Source organism: Schistocerca cancellata, chromosome 1, assembly GCF_023864275.1.
Source record: "Schistocerca cancellata isolate TAMUIC-IGC-003103 chromosome 1, iqSchCanc2.1, whole genome shotgun sequence".
In the NCBI taxonomy this organism is placed as follows: domain Eukaryota; kingdom Metazoa; phylum Arthropoda; class Insecta; order Orthoptera; family Acrididae; genus Schistocerca; species Schistocerca cancellata.
Window position 1 is genome coordinate 1,006,277,800 of NC_064626.1, and position 16,476 is coordinate 1,006,294,275.

Sequence of the window (16,476 nt, forward strand, 5' to 3'; positions counted from 1 at the left end):
CCTTCCCGACCAGGCGGCTGAACAAGCCCTCGTTGTATCCCAGCCAGTAAAGCAGAACTCTTTATTTATTTATACTAAATGAAGCGTCATATCCAGTATTACTTTATTTTCCTTTCGATCACGTTTCCGTTGTGTGGCGCGATAGGAGTGACTCACATAGTGAGTTGTACTGAACGAACCAAATACCTTATTAGACGATGCATCCAAATACTTTTTTAGCCAATACGTATGTTTAGACACTTTTTCTGCTTAGAACATGAACTCACACCTCATGATTCTAAGTTTGGATTCTAGAACAGTGTGTCTGATAACAGCTAGGAAAACAGATGCATATAGCCGAGTGGTCTAAGACGCTGCAGTCATGGGCTGTGCGGCTGGTCCCGGCGGAGGTTCGAGTCCTCCCTCGGGCGTGGGTGTAAGTGTTTGTCCTTAGGGTAATTTAGGTTAAGTTGTGTGTAAGCTTAGGAACTGATGACCTTAGCAGTTAAGTCCCATAATATCACACACACATTTGAACATTTTTTTGAAACAGATGTTTAGGTCACGAAGAATGTCAAAAATAAACTGCAAAAGCTTAGTTAGTTACAGCGGAAAGAGTATCTAGTAAACTAATCGTAAAAAAAAGCAGCCAAACTGCTTCTCTAAAGTTGATGCTTCATTGAGGATAAATGGCATCCAGAAAAAGAGCAATTTCTGTGTTGATAGAAGAGTCAGTATGGTGATTTGGATTTAGTGAAAAATTTGCTTTGAGATGAAAAACCACATAATCATTAATCAGTGTGGTACATTCTCACACAATTTTCAACCCTAGGCGATATTTATGTTATCAGCTCACTTTATTAGTTCCGCAACAATTTACATTTGTTGAAAGTAGCTATTTATAGAATAATGTTGTCCACATCAGACAACCTAGACTAACACAGAATGACAAAAAAATCTTTAAAAGTAAATAAACAACAGTCATGTGATAATGGGGTGCTGTTTAGAATGAATACGTCGTAACGATAAATAGTGACCATTGTGATTCACTGAAGTGAAAAATAATGATTAATTGAACGTCTAGATTCATGTACTCTTCTGCATCCCTTCCTCAATCGACTACAAAAATTTTAGTTCTGGTGGTACCGTGTGTAGTTCAATGATTTTATTTGCGAATGAGCTCAGATAATGTTTGATAGAACACAATGCACTGACTGTATTGAGATAATAAAAATTTCTAAAAATTGTAAGTTGAATGAGTGGAAAATGTCAATGCAGGCAATCTCCAATTCATTAAATAGTTGCTGTTCGCAGAAAAAGTACCAAACTAGATTTATATGACGTACATAGTGCTGGGCACGGTGTAGTAAACTGAATTTCAAGCGCGATAAAGTTGTGCCAGTAATATCTGTGTTCCGCCAAAGATAGCACAGCGCATACCTCTCTGGCTGAGCCTACTAAGGGACAAATGGTGCCCTACATACTGGGAGAGAGTTGTGGTGTCGTCTCTATGGAATTCAGCAAACTAATTTGCCACTGCGAAATGAGGACGATGCATTGCTAAGGTGCCAAACACAGGGCCTCCCTGTTGTCGGGTCTGGAATGCGATTCCAGCTGGACTCTCTCGAGTCCAACTGAGAAGCTCCACTCTGCATTCCAAGCCCCCAAGTGTAGCTAATGTAATCGCCATTGCGGAATATCTTCCAAGAAATTCGAACGTTCAGTTGCCGCTAGCGAGACGACATTTAGCTAGCTAATATAGGCAAACTGCAACCGCGTCTTGGTGAAGTTTCTCTTAATTTTCTTCATTAAATCTGATTCCTGGTTACTGTCTAAATTCTTCAACTCCATTTAGTGGTATCTAGCTCTGGCTTTATGCAAAGTAATTTCTGAAAGGGAAGACTATTGACGAAAGATGCAAAAGTTATTTTTCTGTTTGTAGAGGCAGACGATTTACAGCAGAGACTACTGGTGAAAGAATATTCTTAAGTATGTAAACAAAGGGACAAGGCAAACTTCATCTCACTAACGGACAATAACAAAAAGATTGAATTACTCACAAAACTCTTTTTAGTCAATTCCATTGTAGCATGTGACGTTTTACAGCAAACGAATAACTTAACAGTTTAAAACTTAGTGGAACAAAATGTGTAGCGAGAAGTCTGATTTCATCTTACTGAAAAAAAATTATACACGTTTCACAGTAAAGGAACGCACAGTTCTTTTGAACTGTTATGCACTCACTTTTATGGTTCGTCTGAAGCACAGTTCACTGGTAATATGTCATCCCATCGATTACTTGTACAATAAAAATACATTTTGAAATATTTATGTCAGGTACAACACATTTTAAATTGTCGAATAAGATGTTGAAATTGTTACTAAAAAGGAAAAACAAAGGAGAAAATATACAGTAGGTTCACATACACTATTCTGCTAGGATTACCTTTTTTTACTTTCAAAACGATGAAGAAATTGGAGAGTGCACAGAGAAATGACGTTGTTCCAAATTTTCACTTTTTCTGAAGACTAAGGTTGTGTGCAATAACTCTAGGACAATTCCGAGTGACCACATTATGGTCTTTCCTTTTCTAAGTATTTGGTAGATTAAAATTGGGTGAACACATGGGGCCAGAATCCTGGAATCTTTCCTTCCACAGACAATAGTCTTACAAGTTTCCCAGTTCGAGTCCTCGTCCACCACACAGTTTTAACCTGCAAGAAAACTTCAAAGCAACAAGCATTCCGCTTCAGAGTGAAAAATTCAGTCTGGTTTGAAATAGTTCGTTCTTGATAATATGGTTATCAGCGTCAAAACTCTTGTTCCTGTGTTTAATGCATGAGTTTTTCAGTTGTTGTGTTTAGCATTCTTTGTCGAGACATGTTCAAAATTTTTATTTTCATTAGTCTTTTTATGTTACAAGTTGATCAGTTTGAATAAAAACTATGATTAAATGAAAGTTATTTGCAATTTTCGATGTTAGTAACATAGATTAAAAACCTTTTGATGATATCTCACATGTGTTTATGTACACGTACAAACAGCAATTACAAGAGAAACTATTGACGAAAGTAAGTATATGGATATTTGTTGCGACTCATTAGGTACGTCACTACTTTAATATATTTGCCGGACAGATTTAATGTCGTCAGTGGAAACTAGTATAGGATCTGGACCACTAACTGGAAGTGAAACTGCTGTTATTGAATTTAGTAGTGGCGTTCTGCATCAAAACAATGCATTAACATGGGACAAACTTTAATCAAACGAAAGGGCGAATTAAAGTATTTCTATTCATCAGCCACGGGAAAAAGAATTGTTTTGTGGGTCACCTAAGAAAATATGATAGGAACATATTTCGTTGCGTTAAATATTAGATTAAAATATCATTCCAGAGAATATATTGTTTTCTCCATAGAAAATAAGAATTAAAGAAGATTTGAAAATTTATTTTACTTCCACTCAGTATGGTGAATGTCGTAGCCTATCGATAGTAAATTTTCCAGAGCTATGATCAGACTTCGAACAGATAATCCTTACAACATTAATGACATTTAATAAGTAAAGGTGCCATCTTCTCTTGATGAATCTTGCGGGCTTTGCAGAGCACAAATCCCGGGCGAGTCCCCTATTGCGGGCTTTCCAAATATAAAATGATGCATTAAATGAGGTGTGTGGTGGCCCTCAACTACGCGCACTCTGACTCAACGTTGCAATATTAAAATTTTTGGCTGGTTTCGTTGTCTAGCGGCTGGGATACGTTGTTACCGCATTACAGGCTAAATACTGCTGAGTCTACACTATACGATAAGAATACACACATGAATGAAGGTTTCTATCACCCAGCAATTGCGAATTATGAATGTAACATATAAATTTATAAATGAAAGATTGAAATTAAGTAAAATCTGGAGGTACTATCTTAACGACTTTAAATGCTGAGTACGATAGCAGAAGTACTTGAGAATCTGGTATATTTCTGCAAAACACTTTTTGGTGTCGATGGGGCAGCAATTAAATAAAATGTAAGTTGAATAACAGGGAAACAATAGATTCCTACTTCACGTAATTAGTTATAAACAACAGCATAGCTCGCGATATATTCACTTCCAAGGCGGCACTCCGAAGTGTTTCTATCTGTCGCGACCACGCGCAAACCGCTCCACACTCTCCAAGTCCCTCCGCGACTCCGCGTACGTCGCGCCGTCGCATCCAGAGCTTTCCGTGTCCTCCGCGACCTTCCAGCACTGCCGCACTCTTCCGAACTCGCTTCCATTCATTCTCCCCATTCACGAGCGCTGTGATTGGCTAGAGCGCTGGCGCCATGTCTTCATGTCAACGCACCCACACAACCATAATGAAACACATACGAGATATTAGTTTTACTTTTAAATAACTTGAAATTAAATAAATATTCCTACGGCTGGACCATAAACACGCTCTAACACATATTATTAAATACATAAACAAATTAAATAAACATATATCAAAGGAATAGCAACAAAAGGTAGGCCAGTAGTCTAATATCTCTGTGCTTTCTAAACCACAGTAAATATTTAACCAATTTCTTCATGAATAGCATACATCGGATATAAACAAAGACGCAGATGAATAAGTATATTTAAATTCATGCTGCTACCGTTTTTCCATGTAACTGTGGAGTACTTATGGCCTGACGCGATCGATAGTAATCGGCCACTTTGACCTACAATAACTCATGTACTATGCAAGTTACATGACTGTAATTTACACCAATTTAGGTTTACACTAATACCTTTCTAAAGACACATGGAGCGACGAAATCGGATGAAGCGTTTGGATTTTGGAAATTCGTTGCTAGGTGTTACTTGTATAATTTACCATCAGATACTGAACTTTAAACTAATAGAGATATTGAAAATTTGATTACACCATCAGAATCGTCGTGCAAATAATGGTAATGTACATGATTCTTTTTGAGGTATCTTGATTCATCTGGAAACTTTAATTGCTATACGAACTGTGAAATGTCCGCCATGATGGTTTCACCAAGTCCGCCATCTTTGGCTCTCCTGGTGTGTCTCCTTCATCAACACAGCATCACCATGGAATTCCCAGCCTCATGATCTGGCCGTTGTGCGGCATCACGTGGTTGCTTAGCTAACGTTCGGCACAATGTGGCTGCTGCTGGGCAGTTTTGATATGTTTAATACTGTTAAGATAAAATATGTGAAGAAATTACTTGATGGTGAGGCACTTTCATGGGCCAATCAGAGTAGTTCCATGGAAATCTCTTTCGAAGATTCTGAAAAATGTTTTCTAACCAAATTTTAGTCTGAAACTGAGCAAGCACGAATTTAAAGTGAATTCTTGAACGGTCCTTGCTATAAAGAATGTAACGGGACAATGAAAGCCTATTGTGAGAAACAGTTACAAAAATTAATGCATCTGGATGGACCATTTGATGAGCTCACTCAGATCGATGCATTAAAATGGAGGCTTCAAAAAACATTACAGTGGGGTCTAGTCTATGGACCAGATGAGTCCACAGAACAATTACCGATATTGAAATACATGGACATACTTGACAGAGCCTTTGAGCAGAATAACAGATTTAATGTTAATCCAAATGAGTTTAGAGGTTCGTCAGAGAGAGGATGGGCACCAAACCGGGGGAATATATAATAATAATAATGGACGAATAAACTTTAAAAATAACAGGGATGATTATAATGGCAACGACAGGAAAAATTTCAGTAGGAATTATCAGTTCTATAACTCAAACAGAGAATCGGATAATCGAAATTGGTCCTGGGGTAATGACAAGAGAGAGAGGAAATTGTAAGAAAAACCATGAAATCTCAAGGTGATATAAGGAAACATAGACATGACAAAAGATTGAACCCTACACAATTTAAAATTGATGACTTAGTCCTTGTTAAAACACAAGAGATATCTAAAGCTATCAGAGGTAAATTAAAAAAGTTTTTTGACGTATTCATTGGACCTTTCAGAATTCAGGACAACCCACATCCGAACGCATACCGTCTAGTCTACCCAACTTCTGGCAGACTGTTTGGCCTACGAAATGTTGCCGAACTGAAACTGTATAAAAATGTAAGAAAATATTTTATAATGGATTTTATAGGAATTTTAAATGCTTTCATGATGAATTTTACCGGGATATATTGTATACCATGTTATGTTGTATATACGTGTTCCTCAGGGGAGCATACATTCCTTTGTATGCTGTTTGGTGAACACTAGGTCCCCTAGCTGTGCAACTGCGCTGGTTCATTTTCGTATTCTGGCAGTACATCTTACAACAGGAATTGCAAAATGCCTAAGCAGGAACGGCTAGAATACAAATGTGAGGATTTAGAAGCATGTATCTCTAGGGGAAGGATAGATACGGCCTACAGGAAAATTAAATAGGCCTTTGGAGAAAAGAGATGCAGCTGCATTAATATCCAGAGCTGAGATGAAAGACCAGTCTTAAGCAAAGAAGGGAAAGCTGAAAGTTCGAAGGAGTATAGAGACGGTTTCAACAAGGGTGATAACCTTGAAGGCAATATTATGAAAAAGTAAGTGGACGTAGATCAAGATGAGGTGGCAGATATGACACTGCGAGAAGAATTCGATAGAGCTCTGGAAGGTCTACGTCGAAACAAGGCCAAATAGTGATTGTCTTGGGAGAGGCAACCATTACAAAACTCTTGCATCTGGTGTGGAAGATGTATGAGACACGAAATTCTCTCAAACTTCGAAAAGAATGTAGAAATTCCAATTGCTGACAGATGTGAAAATTACCAAACTATCCGTTTAATGAGTCACAGTTATACGAATTCTTTACAGAAGAACGGAAAAACTGGTAGAAGCCGACCTCGGGGAGGATCAGTTTGGATTCCGGAGAAATGTAGGAACACTCGTCGTAATACTGACCCTATAACTGATCTTATAAGATAGGTTAACAAAAGACAGATCTATGTTCATAGCATCTGGAGACTTTAGAGAAAGTTTTTGACGATTTTGACTGGAATACTCTTTTTGAAATTCTGAGAGTAGCATAGATAAAATGCAGGGAGCGAATGGCTATTTAAAAGTTGTACAGAAGCCAGACGGCAGTTGTAACAGTTGAGAAGCATAAAAGGGAAGCAGTGGTTGAGGTGGGCGTGTGATAGGGCGGTAGCCCGTCCTCGGTGTTATTCAATCTGTGCATTGAACAAGAAATAAAGAAAAAGTTGCAGTAGTAATTAAAGTTCAGGGAGAAAAAATAAAAACTTTGAGGTTTGCTGATAAAGTTCTAATTCTGTCATAGACAGCAAAGGATTTGGAAGTGCAGTTGAACGGAATAGGCAGTGTCTTGAAATGAGGATTTAAGATAAATATCAATAAAAGCAAGTAAAGATAATGGGTTGTAGTCGAATTAAATCATATGATACTAAGGGAATTAGATTAGGAAAGGAGACAGTTGAAGTAGTAGATGACATTGCTATTTTAGCAGCAAAATAACTGATGATGGTCGAAGTAGAGAGGATATAAAATGTAAACTGGCAAGGCAAGAAAAGCATTTCTGAAGAAAAGAAATTTGTTGTTATCGAATATACATTTAAGCGTCAGGAAGTCTGTTCTGAAGATATTTGTCTGGAGTGCAGCTATGTATGAAAGAGAAACGTGGACGATAAACAGTCCAGGCAAAAAGCAAATGGAATCTCTCGAAATGCAGTGATGCGGAAAAATGTTGAAGGTAACTAGGTTCGAACACGTAACTAATGGGGAGGTACTGAATAGAATTGGGGAGACAAGAAATTGGTGGCACAACTTTACCAAAAGAAGGAATCGGTTGATAGGGTAGGTTCTGAGACGCTAAGGGATCACCAGTTTAGTATTGGAGGGTGTGGGGGGGGGGGAGGGGGGTAGAGGGGTACCAAGATGAATGCAGTAAGCAGATTGAGAATGATGTAGGTTGCTATAGCTATTCGGAGATGAAGAGACTCGCAGAGGTGAGAGTAACATGGAGAGCTGCATCAAACCAGTCACCGGACGGAAGATCACATCATATCATGCTACATACGAATGCCATGCCACAGGGCATAAACGCCAATATTGTAAGTAGGCTGTTTAGGTTTCCTTATTGGTAACGCCACGTAGCGCTCTATATCAAAATCACTGGCTGTGCTGTGTGCAGTCTGTGGCTAGTTTGCATTGTTGTCTGCCGTTGTAGTGTTGGGCAGCTCGATGTTAACAGTGCGTAGCGTTGCGCAGTTGGAGGTGAGCCGCTAGCAGTGGTGGATGTGGGGAGAGAAATGGCGGAGTTTAAAAATTTGTAAGACTGGATGTCATGAACTGCTATATATATTATGACTTTTGAACACTATTAAGGTAAATACATTGTTTGTTCTCTATCAAAATCTTTAATTTGCTAACTATGCCTATCAGTAGTTAGTGCCTTCAGTAGTTTGAATCTTTTATTTAGCTGGCAGTAGTGGCGCTCGTTGTATTGCAGTAGTTAGAGTATTGAAGAGTTTTGGTGAGGTAAGTGATTTGTGAAAGGTATAGGTTAATGTTAGTCAGGGCCATTCTTTTGTAGGGATTTTTGAAAGTCAGATTGCGTTGCGCTAAAAATATTGTGTGTCAGTTTAGTGATGATCAGAATAGGTAAAGAGCGAAATGTCTGAGTGCGTTCAGTTCTGCTCAGCTGTTTGAAAATCAAATAATGCAAGAGGTTTATCAGCACAGTAATTAATTTATTTTTCTAAGGGGACGTTTCATATGTCGACCCTTAGCCGAGGATACCTCACAACCTGGAATCTTCTGATTTTTTCTTGTAGTTTGTGCAATTAGTGCAGACTTTGTTTATTGCTAGCGCGTAATTGTAGAGAGAATTTCTTTTGCAGTTGTAGTTTTTCGTTCTTGTACAGTAAAACAGTTGTGGCATGCATGTGGATTTGCACCAAGTATTTCCCAGCTGCCCTTGCAATTAACGAGATATTATTTTCAATGCTATGTTAATGTGTTTTCTTATTTTGCTCTTCAAATTATGCTTTTCTGTGTTGTCGTGTGAAATATTGTGATAATAATGGCGTGTGAAAAACGTAATACTAGGCGCCAAAGTAAACTGAGAAATGACAGTGAAGACGAAATCAGTGTGTTAGCGCCACCGTGTAATGAATGTTCAAAGTAGTAATTTGGTAATTGCGCATAGGGAAATGGAGCGGGCGGCAAATAATGGTGTAGGCAGTGAAACAATTAGTGAACAGGGAAGCATTGTCGATCGATCAGTCGGCAACAGCTTGCCTCAGGAATCCGAAATGACAGGACACAATCTTACAAATACTGTAGATTCAGGTTTTGCGTCCTCGCCGTTTTCTCAAATAAGTCAAGACACATTTTCTGCTTTTCAACATGTGAATATTGCCGGTTCAAATGCATTGCCGAATAGCACTGAGGAACGTGTTTCAGACACCAGTGCATTGTTATTACAATTAATGCAACAAATGGGACAAAAACTTCAAAAGTTAGACACAATGGAACAAAATCTTCAAAAATTAGACACAATGGAACAACACCAGAGACAAACACAGCAACAGCCTCAAAAATTAGACACCACAGTTGAACAAACACGTGAAGATGTAACTACAGAGTTACATAACATTGAATCGAAATGTCAAAAAGTCTGTAATGACGTAAAAGCACAAATTTGTGAGCATTTTCAACTTATTTTTTCGCGGCACTAAAATGCATTACAGAATCACGAAGAAGCCATAAAAGAACTGCAAACCATTGTTCATGAAAATCATGAGACCTTGTGGGCTAAAATTGACTCAGTTGCATCTACCGATTCGGTTACGCTACATGCAAAAACTCAGGAAAACTTAAAGGACACAGTAGATACGATTTCAACACAAATGGACACTCTGAAACTTGGTTCAGAAAATCACACTGAGGAAATAAGTACACTATCGGAGAAAGTAGCCGAACTTTCGGATCAGTTCACTACTTTATCTGCAAAGGAAGATGATGAACTGAACGACACAAGACCTGTAGCCATCACTGACACAGAAGAGTATGAAAAAATTAAGAAATTCAAACAAAATCAGAATCAAATTAATACGCAACACAAAAGAGAAATCCGGGAAGTACAAGATCAGTTGGCACAAGTAATACCAAAATTACATATTTCAGAGGACACTCGCGCTCCAACACGGGAAGAGGGACTTAGAAATACGGAAAAGCCACAAAATAATAACACAGGGCATTTCGGAAATTATGAAAGAAATTGGCAAGGTGCACCGAATTTTGAGATGGAACCGCCGACACGACGTAACAATGACTGATATGCTACTCGCCGACACGATGATTTTGACTATAAGCTGGTCATTACTACACGTAAATACAAAACATTTAAGAATTCGGGCAACGACATTCATCCACAAGCGTGGCTCCATCAATTCTCTCATTGTTTTCCTCCCAACTGGTCATTAGAGCACAGATTAGAATTTATGTGTGGCTACTTAGAGAATGAACCAGCTGAAAGAATGTGATCGGTCATTCACGATTGTCACAGTGAAGGAGAATGTTATCATGCCTTCCTCTCAGCATATTGATCTCAAGCTACACAAGACCAATTAAAACATAGCATCATAATGATGAAACATTTCGAACAATCTGAATTTTCCAGTCTTGTGAAATATTTCGAACACATGTTGCACAAGAATCAGTACCTGCCAAACCCATACAGCCCCTCAGAACTCATCCGCATTTGCTTAATCAAATTACCTGAACATTTACGATTTATTATTTTGGCAGGACGTTGCAAAGATGACATTGAAGCTTTTCAGGGACTGTTACAAGAATTGGAAATTGACACTGACAATCGCGGAACGCGAAAACGGGAACACAACATTACATGTCACATCCGTCACAATTCCGCGATGAAAGAAATAATAACTGGACACGACAAGGCTATTCTCACAACACAAATCGTGACCAAAACAGACACCACCTGTATGAGAACCGTTGGCAGAGTAGTAATAATTACAGGGAAAGATCACCTCTCCGCGGTACATCTACATCTACATTTATACTCCGCAAGCCACCCAACGGTGTGTGGCGGAGGGCACATTACGTGCCACTGTCATTACCTCCCTTTCCTGTTCCAGTCGCGTATGGTTCGCGGGAAGAACGACTGTCTGAAAGCCTCCGTGCGCGCTCTAATCTCTCTACTTTTACATTCGTGATCTCCTCGGGAGGTATAAGTAGGGGGAAGCAATATATTCGATACCTCATCCAGAAACGCACACTCACGAAACCTGGTGAGCAAGCCACACCGCGATGCAGAGTGCCTCTCTTGCAGAGTCTGCCACTTGAGTTTGTTAAACATCTCCGTAACGCTATCACGGTTACCAAATAACCCTGTGACGAAACGCGCCGCTCTTCTTTGGATCTTCTCTATCTCCTCCGTCAACCCGATCTGGTACGGATCCCACACTGATGAGCAATCCTCAAGTATAGGTCGAACGAGTGTTTTGTAAGCCACCTCCTTTGTTGATGGACTACATTTTCTAAGGACTCTCCCAATGAATGTCAACCTGGTACCTGCCTTACCAACAATTAAATTTATATGATCATTCCACTTCAAATCGTTCCGTACGCATACTCCCAGATATTTTACAGAAGTAACTGCTACCAGTGTTTGTTCCGCTATCAAATAATCATACAATAAAGGATCCTTCTTTCTATGTATTCGCAATACATTACATTTGTCTATGTTAAGGGTCAATTGCCACTCCCTGCACCAAGTGCCTATCCGCTGCAGATCTTCCTGCATTTCGCTACAATTTTCTAATGCTGCAACTTCTCTGTATACTAGAGCATCATCCGCGAAAAGCCGCACGGAACTTCCGACACTATCTACTAGGTCATTTATATATATTGTGAAAAGCAATGCTCCCATAACACTCCCCTGTGGCACGCCAGAGGTTACTTTAACGTCTGTAGACGTCTCTCCATTGATAACAACATGCTGTGTTCTGTTTGCTACAAACTCTTCAATCCAGCCACACAGCTGGTCTGATATTCCGTAGGCTCTTATTTTGTTTATCAGGCGACAGTGCGGAACCGTATCGAACGCCTTCCGGAAGTCAAGAAAAATAGCATCTACCTGGGAGCCTGTATCTAATATTTTCTGGGTCTCATGAACAAATAAAGCGAGTTGGGTCTCACACGATCGCTGTTTCCGGAATCCATGTTGATTCCTACATAGTAGATTCTGGGTTTCCAAAAACATGAAACTCGAGCAAAAAACATGTTCTAAAATTCTACAACAGATCGACGTCAGAGATATAGGTCTATAGTTTTGCGCAACTGCTCGACGACCCTTCTTGAAGACTGGGACTACCTGTGCTCTGTTCCAATCATTTGGAACCTTCCGTTCATCTAGAGACTTGCGGTACACGGCTGTTAGAAGGGGGGCAAGTTCTTTCGCGTACTCTGTGTAGAATCGAATTGGTATCCCGTCAGGTCCAGTGGACTTTCCTCTGTTGAGTGATTCCAGTTGCTTTTCTATTCCTTGGACACTTTTTTCGATGTCAGCCATTTTTGCGTTTGTACGAGGATTTAGAGAAGGAACTGCTGTGCGGTCTTCCTCTGTGAAACAGCTTTGGAAAAAGGTGTTTAGTATTTCAGCTTTACGCGTGTCATCCTCTGTTCCAATGTCTTCATCATCCCGGAGTGTCTGGATATGCTGTTTCGAGCCACTTAGTGATTTAACGTAAGACCAGAACTTCCTAGGAATTCCTGTCAAGTCGGTACATAGAATTTTACTTTCGAATTCACTGAACGCTTCACGCATAGCCCTCCTTACGCTAACTTTGACATCGTTTATCTTCTGTTTGTCTGAGAGGTTTTGGCTGCGTTTAAACTTGGAGTGAAGCTCTCTTTGCTTTCGCAGTAGTTTCCTAACTTTGTTGTTGTACCACGGTGGGTTTTTCCCGTCCCTCACAGTTTTACTCGGCACATACCTGTCTAAAACGCATTTTACGATTGCCCTGAACTTTTTCCATAAACACTCAACATTGTCAGTGTCGGAACAGAAATTTTCGTTTGGATCTGTTAGGTAGTCTGAAATCCGCCTTCTTTTACTCTTGCTAAACAGATAAACCTTCCTCCCGTTTTTATATTCCTATTAACCTCCATATTCAGGGATGCTGCAACGGCCTTATGATCACTGATTCCCTGTTCTGCACATACAGAGTCGAAAAGTTCGGGTCTGTTTGTTATCAGTAGGTCGAAGATGTTATCTCCACGAGTCGGTTCTCTGTTTAATTGCTCGAGGTAGTTTTCGGATAGTGCACTCAGTATAATGTCACTTGATGCTCTGTCCCTACCACCCGTCCTAAACATCTGAGTGTCCCAGTCTATATCTGGTAAATTGAAATCTCCACCCAAGACTATAACATGCTGAGAAAATTTATGTGAAATGTATTCCAAATTTTCTCTCAGTTGTTCTGCCACTAATGCTGCTGAGTCGGGAGGTCGGTAAAAGGAGCCAATTATTAACCTAGCTCAGTTGTTGAGTGTAACCTCCACCCATAATAATTCACAGGAACTATCGACTTCTACTTCACTACAGGATAAACTACTACTAACAGCGACGAACACTCCACCACCGGTTGCATGCAATCTATCCTTTCTGTGACTATCACATAGACAATCAGAGAAACAGACAATATGGGAACCAAAATAATTATTATTAATGGAGACAGAATAACTTTAGACGCAACAGTCCAGCGCGCAGTTACGAATCGGGGAGAAATTCTCCACCACGTGACCGAGAAGAAAGAAACTTTGGAATCTACCGAGCCATGACGACAGACGATATGATCGTAACGACAGACCTGAATTGCATCAGAACAGGCGGGATTCAGACTGTGCGGGGCCCTCTCGACAAGGTGAATTTGTAGAAGTTAGGTCTCCAAATCCCAATAACGACCCGCACCAACAAAGAGACAATAGGCAATGACTCATACCGCTGCCAGCCACAAAACGCACTTCTGAAACTGACGACGCAGCTGCCGTAGCTGGTAATTACGTAAAAATCGAAGACGTTAGGGACATCTTACTCCAGGAACACGACGTAAAACATAACAGCATTGCATATCCTGTGATTCACATTACAGTAAATGACATAAAATTTACGGCAGTACTTGACTCTGGCAGTCCCATTTCAGTAATTAGTGAAACAAATCGAACGATTGCCCCACACTTCCGTTACGTAAGATTAAATTACAAGGTGCAATCGTTGGAAAAAGTGTAGATGTACGCCAACAAACCAACTTAGAATTCTTTTGTCAAAGCCACAGCTTCTCTATCAACTTTCTTATTGTTCCATTATTGTCGACGGAAATTATATTGGGAGTAGACTTTTTGAAGGAAGTGTAAAGGTTTACACCACATTTGACATGTAAAACCATTTATTCAAAGATAATCTGCTTTTTAACTTTGTCTTTGCCATATAACTTTTCACTTTACATTACTAGTATGCTTTGTCAGACTTAGAATATGTTAACATGTAACAATGTTTGAAGTTAAATATCCAGTCAAGAACCAAGAGAACTTATTTAAACAGAAATTATGAATGCATTGTTATTGTGAACAGACGACACAGTGTTATTGTGTGTGTACATTCTTGCTTGTTAGTAGCACGATTACGTAACGACTATAAGGCTTACATACTTAGAACATATACAGGTACTGCTAATGAGATTTTAATGCAACATTTTGGTTCACTTGAAAATACATTCTTTATTCGAAGTACTTTCTGTGGGATTAAAGATGGCTTAGCATTTGGTTTCTTTGACAGCTACACGATTATATCACGACGCTACTAATGTGTGACACAATTTACATTGTTGCTTTTGCAGTGTATCTGTTTTTCTGAATTCTTCTGGAAAGTAAAACATGTTTTAGTAGTAACATTTGTGGTATAGCTACAATGTGACAGCCTTTTTCATAGCACAACAATACGTTACAGTATAGTACTTTCTTGATCACGGTAATGTACGTAATAACTACGATATGTATATGCATAGCATTTGACTTTTGTTTACGATGAGGTAAGTACATTGACTTCTGCAGAACTTAGCTTTCGGAGGACGATAACTGCAATTCCACGGAGATTATCTTACAACAAGATGCACAGTTTAGCGCTACAGTACACGTATTTGAGTGATTAATTTTATACTTAAAACATTTATTTTTAAAGATTTTTGAATTACAATGATACAAAGGTTTTCCCTGATACATTTCATTCAATTGCTGTAATCTGTAACACCTGAGGGTGTAATTACATTAATCCTCAGGGGGGTACATGCATACTTTGTGTACCATGTGTTTGGCAAGCACAAGGAGCCCTAGCTAATATGGTATTTGCTTGTACAACTTTACACATCGGTACCATATTTCTCTAACACATAAATTACACATCTATCTCATCATTTAACTGAGAGAGACAAACATTTATTTTACTACATCAGTGACAGATGTTTACGTAATTACACCATTGGATAACTTCACACTTACGAAATTGTATTTTGTCCGCACTTTGTGGACTGTTCATATTTTTTCGGAACCATTGTGATATTATGAGAGCTTTGAATGATATATTATGTATGGGATCACGATTTTTAAGCTATGATTGAGGTAGATGACACTATTGAAATGAGCAGAGAATTTTTTTATGTTTTGAAATTATTGCAGAAAGCTACGACGTTTTTGAGATTAGGCTGAGTTTTTATGATGTTATTATTACGATTACAATGTGTATTATGCTGCTGAGGTATGTTTATGATCAATAAGCTGATGCTATATGAGGAATTTGATTATGCTACGTATTTATTATGATGAAATATTGAAGAAGTGTCGACGAATATTTATATGTGTAACAAGGTAAGGATTAATGAGTAGTGGTTAGGGACTCTGACTTGTGAAAAAGGGTGTTGGAAACCAAGAATCGTACTTTAAGAGTTATGAAATGTGTGTAAATGCGTGAATGTACCACAATGCTGATGAATTTTTTTTTGTCACTGTTATATTTACAGGATTTTGTTTCTACACATTTGTAACACGAGTTCTCGACATGTGAAATTTTTATATGAGACTGTCACTGTAGCGGAAACTGATGTCGTAAGTATTTCGGTAAGGCAGGTAGGTTACCTTCACGTAATGCGTTTTGGGTGCCCAGCTGAGAGATAGTCGTCTGACAAAAGAAAGCCATTAGGTGGAGAAGAAAAAGAGGCCATTATCCTCGCTATTGACATTTGTTTGTCGAAAGCATCGCAAATACGACACGCTCAAACTTGAAAACATGTGATTACACTGTGGAGCTCTTAATTTATGATATTTACTAAAATGCCTAATGAAATGATGAGAATAATTTTACATCTATTGTCTTTCTAGTTGAGAGATTGCTCATTTTGTTTAATATCTGGTTTCCAGCTGTGTTGCAGCATTGGTTT